This window comes from Zootoca vivipara, chromosome 3 (assembly GCF_963506605.1).
Source record: "Zootoca vivipara chromosome 3, rZooViv1.1, whole genome shotgun sequence".
NCBI classification, from domain to species: Eukaryota; Metazoa; Chordata; class Lepidosauria; order Squamata; family Lacertidae; genus Zootoca; species Zootoca vivipara.
Genome location: NC_083278.1, coordinates 35,681,439 through 35,692,733, shown reverse-complemented (window position 1 = coordinate 35,692,733; position 11,295 = coordinate 35,681,439).

Below are 11,295 nucleotides of genomic sequence, written 5' to 3'. Positions count from 1 at the left end.
TATTTCTGAGCAGACATGGTTAGAATTGTGCTATTATTTTATTTATCTGTTTCTTGCATTTATATTCCACCTTCTCCTCCAAGGAACTCAAGGTGGCATACATTGTTCCCTTCCTCCTTATTTTATTCTTACAACAACCCTGTGAGATAAGGCTGAGAGACTATGACTGGCGTGGCGCAAGGTGAGCAGGTGAGTTACATGGTAGAGCAGGGATTTGAACTCTGGTCATCCATGCCCTAGTCCAGGCATCCCCAAACTTCAGTCCTCCAGATGTTTTGGGCTACAATTCCCATCTTCCCCGACCACTGGTCCTGTTAGCTAGGGATCATGGGAGTTGTAGGCCAAAACATCTGGAGGGCTGCAGTTTGGGGATGCCTGCCCTAGTCCAACATTCAAACTACTACACCACACTGGTTCTACATCACACTGGTTGGATAACTTCAGGACACATTTTGTCTATCTTAAGAGGAACCCAAAAGTTCTTAGAAAAGGTATTATGAAATATACCCCCTTATCTTCTATTGTAGGACAAGGGATGTTTCCGACAATCTCACCCAAATTTTTCACCAGAGCTGCAAGTTCCATGGTGTTTTTTTCATTTAAAAAAATTGTGTCCCAACCCACTGCCAATACACATGCACACCTTTGTAAAACACTACAACACAGTAATGTTAATGAGCTTTACACATATACAGCTGTATAATGATTGTTTCTGTGTGAGGCTTACCAGTGCTCCAGGAGCACATGCCAACATCGCTAAAACACAGAATGAAAGGAATCTTGAGACAATTTATACACATGATGACAAGGTTTTCTCAAGGCACATCAGGACACTAGTGATGAAGTGGGAATCAGTGTGTTTCTGTGTAATCATAACCTCTCCCAACTCTTGACCATGCTTGTGACAAGGAGATGGAAGCCAAAAATTGGCACGCATTTCAAGAACAGGCTCTGAACTGACATCAATTGTATTAGGAGGGGTATGTATGAATTTCTCTATCACTTTGGTAGGTTTAACCTATTGGCACTTCAAGTTCCCATTATCAGTCATACCTAAAATCTTAAATAATTTTCGTTAATGCACCAACAGATTCTGCTTCTATCATGGTGGGCTTTTTAAGGTTACATTATTGTAAAAACTAAGTACACATAACATCAGCATTTTCTGCAAAACCCATTAACTATAATGATAGAAAGGATAGGACACCAGAACACACTTAAAGACCCCAGGGATATGAAAAGTTATTGATTTAAATTGTACCAGCTGCTTTGCAAAGATGACATCCTACGGGTTCTGAATATACATGGCAAGGAGAATTTGCATGAAAGGTAAGAGCAACAATGTTAAGCCAATTCTATTTGATTATTATATTTTTCATTCATGTGCTGCTCTGTAATTTAGTTCAATTTGCACTCATGGGGTGTCTGTAGCTGACATTACGGAATAAAATGTTTTACCTTAATATCACGATTTTAGTTACATTCAGCCCTGATCACTGCTGTCAGAAAAGAGAGTTCTTTCTTTGAGCGCCCAGGAAATTCTTGCCGTTCTAGTCTTTTCTCCAGATACAGGCCTTTATCAAACCTCAAAAACTCAGGAAACCAATGTTGCCCCAGAAGGCTGGCTGGGGAATAATTGCTTGGTACAGCCAGTTCTGAGCAGTAGCATTGGTCAATATGGCCTTTGGAACTGCTTATTTTCCAGTGGTTTTAGTTTTTCATGGTGACCGAGTCCATCTGTTCCTCAATACTGAAAGCTGTGGTAGCTGCTGTCTACTAGAACAGGTGGAACTGCTAAGGGGTAATTGGGCAGGATGAATGAGAAGCCACAGGGGTGTGGCCAAGTTGTTCTGGTTCTCTCTCCACCTTCTTCCTTTTGCAGTGAAGTGGTGAACATTTAAACATTGCAGTTTAAGTGCCTTACCTTGGTTAAAAGGGGTCCATGCCACCACAATTACTAGCATGGGTTCATCCCAAAGAAACTTTACCATACTCAGTAGTAAGCCCCAAAGAAATCCACGTGGCTTGCTTCCTGGTATGTATTTACAGGGTTGTATCATGAATTGGTTTATCTTAAAGGTGTCACACAGGTCTGTTTACACTGGACTCTCCCACAGTTTATTCACTTCAGTATCCTATTTATAGAATGTAGAATATCGTGGAGGAACAGTAAGCGCACTAGGACCTGGGAGACCAGTGTTAAAATCAATCATAAAGCTCAATGTGTGACCTTGACCTCACGGGATTGTTGTGAGTATAACATGGGGGAAAGGAGACACATGAATGCCACCTTGAACTACTAGGAGGAAAGGTGGAGTGGATATAAATGTAATACTGATAAATAAGCAATAATCAAGATAAACAGACACTCTCCAGTCTGCCCATTCCCAGTTTTGAATTGCGGGTGGGGCCATGGTTGGAATCATGAAAAAAGCCTAACCTTGAAATCAGAGAAAAAGAATCTGGGGCACAACCAGGATATACAGGCTTACAAACATTGGACTTTACATACAGGGCCTTGGCAAATCCAGTGATGCAGTCTAAAGGATTTAACTAATAGCACCACCAACTCCTCCTTGCGTGTGGCATGTGGCTTTCAAGATACCAACTTTGAGCATGCTCAGACTGCCGTTCAGTTTTGTGGCATACCCCTTCCTCGAATCAGTCTATACATATTTTTAATAATAAACAGGCACAGGAAAAAAAATCACTGTTGGAATGCACTCACAATTGTGAGGCTAAAAAGGTTATGATGAGGCATCCCCAGCTGTTGCCATTGGCCACTGTCTGCTGATCACAAATGTACATGGATGCTGATTGGATATAAAGGTGGGTCTTTTCCTCTTCAGCAACAGAACACAGTGTGTGTGGCAGCTGTGGCATTCAGCATTGCCCAATTTTCCCGCAGTTGGAGGAGGCAAATTAGCAGATGGATGGAGGTCAATTTTCTGGTGGTGGGATGCTATGGAACACTTGGTTCACTTGGTGAGTGGGTTCACAGCTAATATTCATGGTTGGAAGCTGGTTACTGTCTAGTGGTGAACCTAGGGGAAGCTGGCAGATATTGTTTGCATTCGGAAGCCAGTGGATGTCTTAAGGCTGAAGCAGACTGATGCTTGTGGATGTAAGCTGGCTGAAATTCCCCTTCAGAAGCTGGTCAACAGAAGCAGTGAATATTTGTGGGTGGAAGCTGGGGTACGGATGTGAACGAATGAAGGGTGAAAGATGTGTAAATATGTTTGTTGGTGTTCTTCATAGATGTTGGCTGGTGTATGCCTGTGTGAATAGGAGGTTTTGAGTGCAGTCAAGACCAACAGTGCAGGTGATGTGATCTTGGGGGCAGCCTGGTGCCTCTGCTTCAGGATCAATCATATGTGAATTTTTATTCATGCATTTTATTTAAAATCATTTATAAATATAGCTTAATGTTTTTTTAAAAAAATCATCTACTTTGGTGTGCAATATAAAAACAGTAAAAATATCATTAAAAATGCAACACCAAAGCAGTTAGACTTGGCCGGAGAACTGCAAATTGCTGTATTTTCAGTTTGCACCTTGTTTCAGAAGGTGAAAATTAGGCAGTCAAATTTCTCCTCCATCCCCAGTGAAGGTTCTAATAAGCCTTTGAACATTTTAATGTTTCTACCCTTCAGGAATAAATATTCCCGTTTAGTACTAGCTTAAGGATCACCACTTCTTTAAATCCTGGGAGCGCTCCCCACTCTACTTTTTTTAAAAAAGATGTGTTAAAATGGATTGTGCCAATTTGGGAGTGTTAACAAATACAAGTGATTGAGATAAGAAATATGTGCTGTTGTAGTGAGTTCATCACGGTGAGGCCCACCTTGTCATCTGCACAAATAGTCCTTTAGAACGGTGAATGGGCGGCTCATTATCGGGACAGCAATGAAACAGGCAGAACATTACAGCCTGTTCTGAATGAAGAACCAAATACAGAATAAAAATGACGGAATGTTTCATAATAGCTAAATTGGGAGTCATTATAAATCTGCTTTGATTACCAGGCATGTTTTTCTCCTGATGCGCAGTTAGATTCAACTCTAGGTCTCTAAAACATACATTATGTTAATTGCACACAAAAGACATAGCCATTTTAGCTCCCAGTCAACCCCCCCACCCCACCCCCAGTTCACAATCAATCCTGAAAAGAAAAATGACCTTTTTTTAATTCGTCCTAAGGAGATGCTTAAATGCATTCAAATTGCTTCGGTATATTTTAAAATATACTGAATGTGGAGAGCGGTGAGAATATTACGCACATTGTACTGCTGGAAAACAAACAACGTTGGCAAGTTAATGCATTTGAGATGACTTGTGATTCATTGTATTTTCATGCGCCACTTCATGAAGTGGGATCTTACCCATGAATACACAATAAATGTATTATGGGACCCCCATGGAATTGGCACCATAGGGCTTTCTACATATTACTCAGAATGCAAATGAAAGAAATGCATCTCTCATCCCTGCAGCACCTTTCTCTCTTTTCTAAATTCTGGGACTTCCAAAGGAGGCATATTTGAGCAGATTAATGGTAGGAGGTTCTTAGCTGATGTTTGGTCTCAGCTTCTGCCAACCTAGCAGTTTGAAAGCACGTCAAAGTGCAAGTAGATAAACAGGTACCACTCTGGCAGGAAGGTGAACGGCTTTTCCGTGCGCTGTTCTGGTTTGCCAGAAGCGGCTTAGTCATGCTGGCCACATGACCCGGAAGCTGTCTGCAGACAAACGCTGGCTCCCTCGGCCTATAGAGCGAGATGAGCGCTGCAACCCCAGAGTTGTCGGCAACTGGGCCTAATGGTCAGGTGTCCCTTTACCTTTACCTAATGTAGTACAAGAAAACAAACCCTAGCCAGAAATATCCAGCTGCACCGCAGCAGTGTGCCACTTAGGCATTTAACTCTCCATGCACGCTATTTTTAACAAGGCCAAGGTCAACCATTCTCCTCAAATAAAGATAGCTTGGACAGTGGATGGTCAATGGGATACACATATATATAAACCTATGTGGAAGGACAGTTGACACATAACGCTGCCAAGCATACCGGAAGGAACATGAGAAACTCAGTGCAATGATACGCTGTGTAACCATAAACGAGGAGTCAGGGATGGAAAGAGGAGAGCAGAGATGCTTGTGAGGTCAGGAGGATGCAATCAGTAGAAGCAGCCTCTTGCTGAAGAGCAATGATTAATAGTGAGAAATTGCTGCTACCAAACTCCGGTTTCTTCCTGTTGCTGCCTGGAAGAACATAGCTGAGTGTAGCGTATGGGAGCTGACAGCCCAGGCAGCCTAGTAGGCCAGGGAGAGAGAGCTCACTGCCACAGAAATAGCCACCTACTCCGTAGAGCAGGCACCCCCCCAAACTTTGGCCCCCCCAGATGTTTTGGACTACAATTCCCATCACCCCTGACCACTGGTCCTGTTAGCTAGGGATCATGGGAGTTGTAGGCCAAAACATCTGGAGGGCCACAGTTTGGGGATGCCTGCCCTAGAGTGTCTGCTTCCTGTGTGTGCGTGCAGTGTGCGTGTACAGTGTTACCTGAGATGGATCAGTAAAGGCTGCTTTCCTCAATATAATGTTGTTTGGTTTATTTTACAATCAGAGGGTGGTTTTATTATTGAAGATGTGCCTTTTCGGTGCTAGCTGCCTTGCGCACAGCTTTTGCCTACAGTCTGCTGAGACTCCACACTCCTATGTAAACCTCCCTCAGGATTTCCCTCCAAAACGTAGCAAGCCTCTTAAAGAGTTATCACACCACACCCGTGGGCAGCAGGTTGATACAAAAGCAGCAAATACCAAAGGGCATTGCTCCCTCAGAAGGCTCTGATGGGGAGGGCATCTCTCCTCTCTGACTATAAACTGAGAAGGCCATGTTGAGACATAGGACAGGCATCCCCAAATTGCAGCCCTCCAGATGTTTTCTCCTACAACTCCCATGATCCCTAGCTAACAGGACCAGTGGTCAGGGAAGATGGGAATTGTAGCCCAAAACATCTGGAGGGCCGAAATTTGGGGATGCCTAGCATAGGACTATAGAAGCATGGTAATTCTGTCTAGTTGGGTGGGAAGTTGGATGATGGTGATGGTGAAAGGGAGAAAGTGATTGTATGTCCTGGAGGCTGGGAAGGGCACCACACACACTGCCTTACTAACTGCTACAGCCTTTAGCTTGATCCAGTAGAGCTCTTTTTATCTTTTTAGCCAACAAATCTCAATCAAGACTGTGAGTAGGCAATGTGCTAGCTGCAGGGAAAGAGGGCTGATTCTGTTGGCTCTATTGAGATCATTCTCCCAGTTGAGGAGTTGCACAGAGAACAGTCCTGGGTGGAATCTACACACATATAAAAAACGATATGAAAACACTTTTTAAAAAAGTTTTTGAAAAATACACTGAATTTTGCATAGCTCACTGTCGCCATCAAGTGTGACAGTTGTATCTTGCACTTTACAACACATTTAAAATGTTTCATTTACTGCTGTGTAGATGAGTCCCTGGTTACATAACACCCCCCTCACCCCAGTGCAGCAGCCATACCTATATCACCACCAGCAGAATGTAGGGACGAGAACTTCCTCTCCTCTCTCACCTTCCTTAGCTTGTGTAGATCAGGGATGGGGGAACTGTGTCCCCCTCATGTTGTTGGATTCCAAATCCCATTAGCCCCAGGCAGTGTAGCCAATTAGTATGGGATGATGGGAGTTGTAGTTCAGCAACATCTGGAAGGTTACAGGTTTTCTAACATTGGTCTGCGTAAGCTGTGCAGCTTTTCTATAGAAATGGCATATTGTGGAGAGGACTGAGGAGTCCTTCCTTCCTTCCTTCCTTCCTTTTCTTTTGCAAGAGAGCATATGAGAGGGAAGAAAGCAAATAGAAAAATAGCCGAAACTCTGCAGTGTACCAATTATGTTAGGCATTAGAGGCAGTTGATAATGCCTGAGGGTTGCTGATAATGCCTGGGGTGAGCAAGCCTCCTGTTGTTTGTTAACATAGCAGAAATCAGCAAGCGATTCCTTTCAGGTGACATAGCTAAATAATATCACCTGCCTCTGACAGCAGTTAAAAGGAGAGTTAGAGGAGTTACTGTAGTTCAAAAGCTAGCAACCTTAGAATCATGCCTGGGGGCAAATAGGAGGAGATCACTGAAGGCCCTGGAAGGCATGCTCTGAAGCTATTTCCTGAGGTTAGAGACAGAGGAGAGTACAGGAAGGGGACTAAGTGTGGAGCATGTCTCTTCCCTCCACCTCCACTTCTGAATAAATGCTGAGAATTCTGAGCAGCCCTTGACAAGGTTTCCAAATAGATCATCTGGCAGCACGGGCATAAAACCAGGCGCTTGTGCTCAGCAGATGACAGCCTCCTGCATTCATTTAGAAGAACAACCACCATGAGAAAATCATGAGAAAAGGGTGGGGTGGGGCGGGGCAGGCTGGTAGTCATGTGATTCTACTCTACACACCTGTCTGGCCCAAATATAATAACTCTAACATGAGAGAGCTGGAGCTGCAGACACTAGGACAGAGGTCTAGTCAAAGTCTTCACCACTAAGGTGAGATTTGCTTTCCCCCCATTTAAATAATAGTAATTATTTCTACTTTTGCATCTCTATAGAAATTACTACATGCAAGTTTTGTTGTTTGGGGATCTGGGTTGGGAAAATTATCCCTTACAGTGAGGTAACAGCATGGGTATCTCACCAAAAGAGGGATGTTTACAGTGCAGTGCAGGAAAGTTAAACACTCACTCCTCGTATTACAATGGTTCATGAAAATGCCCTTGGACTCTAGTGATGTTCCATGCAAAGGCAAGGAATGGTGTCCTGTTGCTTCTACAATGAAGCTGTGCCGTCAAATCTGATTGGTATGTGATCCTTGATTTGTTGAGATAACATTATATGGGAAGAGGGAAAGTGTGCGAGAGAAGCAGGAGAAATAGGGAACAGAATAGTTGTAGAGACATCCATGAAAAGATAGGTCTGAGCAGAGGTGGAACACCTTCAGATTCCCTGAAAGCCCCCTGTTCACTCTTTATAATCTTAAGGACAAAAATAGAGTGAAGACTTGGTCGCTGCTTTTAAGTGACACTGGCTATGTGCCCCCCTGCCCTGCACCTGTCGCCCCCAATTTTAAGTTATTGAAACCAAGTATGAAAGTAGATGGAAACAAAAATAAGATAAACCATAAAAAACAGTAATCCAAACACATTATTCCATTCCCTGTCATCATATGGAGAACCATTAGAATGGAAGAATTTTTACCATCCTTAATTATATAACTAAGAGCATAGGGCATGCTCTGGTCCATAGGGTCATGAAGAGTCGGACACGACTAAATGACTAAACAACAACAAGAAGAGCATAGGGTTGCCATTTTTGCCAAATGAACTCCTATTTAGATGGAATCCAGATCTGGAATGGTTCTCTAGTCGTGTGTAAAACAACTGCCATGAAGATCTCTGGTTCCGCTTGACCTCTTCAGGTTTTCAAGTGATGAGTCAATTTCTTTGAAATGACATTAAACAGGGCTTTTGGTAACTGTGTGCCTTTAACATGCAGAAATTAAACAGGTGCAGGTTTTCCTGGCATTGAAGAGGCAGGAATGGGGAAAGAATTTCTGTCTGCCACTGGCCACAGATCCTTGGCTGAGAAACAAAATGCTTTCAGCTGTGGTTCGTTTGTGAAGACACTTTTGTGTACATAGATAAAGATATGCTGCTAGTTCTTTTTTTAAGAAAGCAAAAGTAGGTTTGCACCCACATTAGGGATGGAAGGATCTATTACTGTTCCAGAGCATTTTCCATTCTCGTGTATATTGCATCTATTCAGAAAAAAGATTGGTTTATGAAGAAATTACATATCTTTCTACTTACGAGTGTTTGTTGAACTAATTGGCTGATGAAGAATTCAACAAAATAGTAGTTGCTATCCGGAAACACTGTTCAGCAGAGTTCAGAGTTGGATATCAGAATTGGACATTGCTGATTACAAAGCGTCACAGCTAGTTCTCCGCCCGGTAAAGTCTGGTGCCGTGATTCATTTAGTACTTTCAGAGACTTTCAGAGACTTTAGTTTGTTAATATTTATGTTTTGAATTATTCCATAAAGTTTCACATTGTAATTGTTTTCGGCCACCGTGTTGCTTTGGATATTGCTGAGTCATATTTTGCAACACAGGGGGTTGTGTGTTTACTCATTTGTTTCCTTAAGGCAGGATGTTTCTCCCCTTCCCACTGCATCTGAAATCCACTTAGAATTCTCATGCACTGTTGACAATGCATCTTTCCAAATTCTAGCTTTCAGCAGTTTCCCAGGCAACCGGCACTTTGGCACAAAGAAGTCTGTAAACAGCATATAAACCAAAACACCTCTTTGCAATTTCCCCCTTCCTCTTTCATGTGTGTGTTGGCATGTATGTATGTGTGAAACTTGTGCAACTCTAAAAACGCAAGTAAGAATGCTGGTGCTGCTCATTTTGCAGTAATTCCTGTACAGGTGTGGGAGACATTTTCTGCACCTGGAGAAATTGAAAATACCACATGCATGGACAGTTTCAGCCCCAGAAATGAGAACAAGGTTAGCTTTCTTCAGTGTGATCAGACTGTGACTATAACACAGATGCTCAGGTTTTCGGCAGCATAGAATGTTTCCAATTCTGAGACTTTGATTGCTCTTCAACTTCTTCCAAATCACACAGGAGTTAGATTCTTTCGTGCCACTCTCTGACCAGGCACATCTCCACTGACATGTTTGAGAATCTGTCCATTCAGGGACATCCCTATCCATTTTGCTGCCTGAAACAAAGGACAATTTGGTGCCTCCCCCAGCCCACACACAGACCAACCAGAACAGGCAGCTGATCCTCATATTGGAACTGGTGATAGGACAGCAGAGTAGGACACACACAGTGCACACAACTCTGTCCTCCAACTCATCACCAGCACATGCTGCCTCACTCTACCTAACGACAGAGCCGGCCCTGTGTGTTTTGTGCCATCATCATTGTGGTGGGCCATTTTTTTGTTCGACAAAAATGTTTGGCTGAGGCTGCAATTCTTTAAATTTTGTAGAGATTAATGGAACTTGCTTCTGAATAAGCATACATGGGCTTGCACTGTAAGTGACTTCATTTTATATCCCACAGAAGTAATCTATGCAGAGCATTTTTTTTTAAAAAAAATCAAATCAGGAAAACCACACATTTATTTGGGTTTGTAAGCCTTTAATCACATCCAGGCTGTATACCAATAGTTTAACCCTACACATGTCTACTCAGAAGTAAGCCCCATTGAGTTCAATGAAGCAGACTCCCAGAAAAGTTTCCTAATTGATTATTATTGGCCAGATTGGTCCATCTAGCTCAGGATTGTCTATGTGCTGACTGGTAGTGGCTCTCCAGGATTTCAGATGGTGGTTTTTTTTGTTTTGTTTTGCAGCTCTACATGCAAAGCATAGATGCTCTTCTACTACAGCCCTTCCCCAAAGGCTGCACATAGGGTGATGGCCAGATGTAAAGCTGTTTTTATGGCTTTTAAGTCCATATACATTTCCGTTCTTCATGTCAAAACATGTCCTTTTTCTGGCGTGGTTCCATCACCACATTTTGTACTAAATCTTCCGCCGCGAAAATATGGCAGACCAAAGGACTTTGTTTATTAGATGTAGCTTGGCATCTGCAAGATGCCTGCTAATATATTTCATTATGTCTAAAGGAACAATATGTGAAATGGCTTCAGACCTCTGGCTCTCTCACACAGTGGCCTTTGGTGCTGAAGCGGATTACTGCTGCCGCTGATTTCACTGGAGCAACTTCTGTGACTGGTCTCTGAGCATTCAATTTCTGCTAGGGTCACAGGTGCAATGTTGAAGGTATACTCCTCCTTTAAATACTGTCTTGGGCACACCTTCTAACTAAAATCAGGCACATTTTGTGGCATATATTAAATGAATCAATCATAGTCTTAATTTTGTTCTAATCTGGTAATTCCCAAAGTGCATCCAAGTAGGAAGCCTCTGACCTTCCCAGGCTGAGAGCAATTCTGTTGCCTCTCTGCAGCCAATGTGATTGGATCATTTATTCACTCTCGACACAAAAATTGCTTTCCTTGGGAGGAAGATGCCACCGTGCTCCTCTCTGAGTCACTGTTCTGGGCTGGATTCCATCCAGTCAAGGGCAGTGACTCATACAGAAATGTAGGTGGGTGGGATTACTCTGAGAACAAGCAACACCAGCCATGCCATCAGGGCAGGACTTTGGAGCAGAACCCCAGGGTGCCACCCAG